This window comes from Danio rerio, chromosome 4, assembly GCF_052040795.2.
Source record: "Danio rerio strain M-AB ecotype USA chromosome 4, GRCz13ab, whole genome shotgun sequence".
Classification (NCBI taxonomy): Eukaryota; Metazoa; Chordata; class Actinopteri; order Cypriniformes; family Danionidae; genus Danio; species Danio rerio.
The window spans coordinates 36,497,501-36,500,000 of record NC_141024.2 but is presented as its reverse complement, the minus strand read 5'-3'; the positions used below and the strand labels follow the sequence as shown (position 1 = coordinate 36,500,000).

General features: G+C 30.8%; 1 long non-coding RNA gene across 1 annotated transcript in view; it reads left to right on the top strand.

Moving 5' to 3' along the window:
• LOC148680292 (uncharacterized) overlaps window positions 1-2,500 on the top strand; it is a 790,608-nt gene that overhangs the window by 786,971 nt on the left and 1,137 nt on the right. Inside the window, exon 3 of the long non-coding RNA XR_015942918.1 lies at window positions 480-2,500. This exon is cut by the window's right edge and continues 1,137 nt beyond it. This is a non-coding gene — a long non-coding RNA (uncharacterized LOC148680292). The remainder of the gene's footprint in view (window positions 1-479) is intronic.

Sequence of the window (2,500 nt, the reverse complement as noted above, 5' to 3'; positions counted from 1 at the left end):
ATTATGTAACATTCATGCTCCAGTAGCAGAAAAAGAAAAGAAGGACTTTTTTAACAGAATAAATGATCTTATGATTTTATGGGGCGAAACTATTTTAATAGGAGATTTTAACACGGTTTTTAATAGAATTGATTTAGCGGATGGCATGGTTTTTAGGAATGACACTGGGAGAAAAGAGTTGCAGAAACTAATGGCAGAGCACAAAGTAGGGGACATATGGAGAGTAAGGAATGAAGGAAAAAGAGAATATTCAAGAAGACAGTTAGTAGATGGTAACTTAAAGCAAAGTAGGATTGATTTTATTTTATGCAAGGAAAAACTGGGTGATTTTATACAGAGTGTTTATTTTAAAGAAACAACGCTAAGCGACCACAAGTTTTTATTAATGAAGATTGATTTTAATGAAACTAAAAGAGGAAAAGGGATATGGATTTTAAATACAGAAATTTTAAAAGGAGAACCTTATAGAAAGGCAATAGTGGACTTAATAAATACTGAAATACAAAATGAGATGTATCATGAAGATAAAAGAATATGGTGGGATAACACAAAATATGAAATTAAAAAGTATACGATTAAAATGAGTAAATCAATACAAAAAGCAAAAGCACATAAAGAAGTAGAGGTTAGAAAGGAATTAAATGACAGTTTAAATCAAGAAAAGGTAGATATAGAGAGAATACTGTTTCTGGAGGAGGAATTACGAAACATAGAAGAAAGAAAATGTAGAGGTGCGATGATCAGAAGCAGAGCCAAATATATTGTGGATGGAGAGAAATGTACAAAATTCTTTTTCAATTTAGAGAAAAGTAAGGGTAACGGAGAAATTATAAGAGAATTAAAAAAAGAAAATGGAGAAAAAATAAAAGAAACACAGGATATTTTAAAGGAAGTTAGAGATTTTTATGAAAGCCTTTTTAAAAAAGGTGAAATAAATGAAAAAGAAGAAAAAAAATTATTGGATCAAATTGAGGGAAAGGTAACAGAGGATGATAAAAAGATGTGTGATGAGGAAATACAAATAGAAGAAATAAAGGAATCTATTATGCAATTAAGTAATGGGAAAAGTCCAGGATTAGATGGATTAGTATCTGAGTTTTACAAAGTTTTTAAGGATGTTTTAGCACCAATTTTAAAGGAAATTTTTGATGAAGTTTTTAAAAAACAAGAAACAACGCATTTAATGAGAGTTGGTTTAGTGAAACTGATATATAAGAAAAAAGGTGAGAAAAATGATTTGAGGAATTTTAGACCCCTAACAATGCTAAACACAGATTTTAAGATTTTAGCCAAGGTATTAGCAAATAGACTTAAAAAGGTCTTACCCGATATTATCAAAACTAGTCAGGCATATGGCGTAAAAGGGAAAGATATCACAGACATAATTAGCAGTATAAGAGATGTAATACAATACATGAAAGAAAAGAGAAAAAATGGATATGTAATAAGTGTAGATTTCGAGAAAGCATTTGACAGAGTTGAACACAATTTTCTATTTGAGGTTTTAAATAAGGTTGGTTTTGGGAATAATTTTTTAAGATGGATCAAGTGTTTATATAACGGAGCTATTAGTCGTATTAAAGTTAACGGTTTTATTACAGACTGTTTTAATGTAACACGATCCATAAAACAGGGATGTCCACTCTCTGCACAGCTGTACAGTCTAGTGACTGAAGCTCTAGGATCAGCTATAATAAGAGATAAAGAAATACATGGAATTAAAATTGTAGAAACAGAAGAAGAACAGAAAATTTATCAATATGCAGACGATACTACACTGATTTTAAAAGATATGCAAAGTGTGATAAATGCAATGAAAATCATTGAAAGATATTGTAATGGATCAGGTGCTAAAGTAAACATGGAAAAAACTGTAGTCATGAGATTAGGCAATGCATGTATTCTACCGGATGTTTTTAAATTTAAAGACCAGAAAGAAATAAAGATTTTAGGGATAACCTTTGGAGAAAATGGGAAAAGAGATAAGGAGATAATGTGGGATGAAATTATCGGAGGAATGGAAAGGAGATTAGAATGGTGGAAACAAAGAAGAGTCAATCTGAAAGGTAAAGTTTTAATCGTAAATACGTTGATGTTGTCAAAAATGTGGTATGTGTTAGGAGTTACCCCTATGGATCACTGGCATGAGCAGAGAATAAAACAATGTTTATTGAGTTTTATCTGGGAAGGAAAACCACCAAGAATTGCATATAATGTATTAATTGGAGCAACCGATGATGGGGGGTTAGGTTTGTTAGACCCAGAGACAAGAAAGAAAAGCATGAGAGTCAAAGTAATAAAAAAGTATTTAAATAAAGAATTTAAAGCCGAATGGAAACATGTAATGAGGTTTTATCTTAACAAATGTGGGGGTTTTAATATGAATGATGATATTTTATGGATGAAACTGAAACAAAGCATGATAACTGGGATTCCTGAATTTTATAGAGAAGTTTTACAGGCATGGAGTGAGTTTTTAAATCACGTTGATTTTAAACCT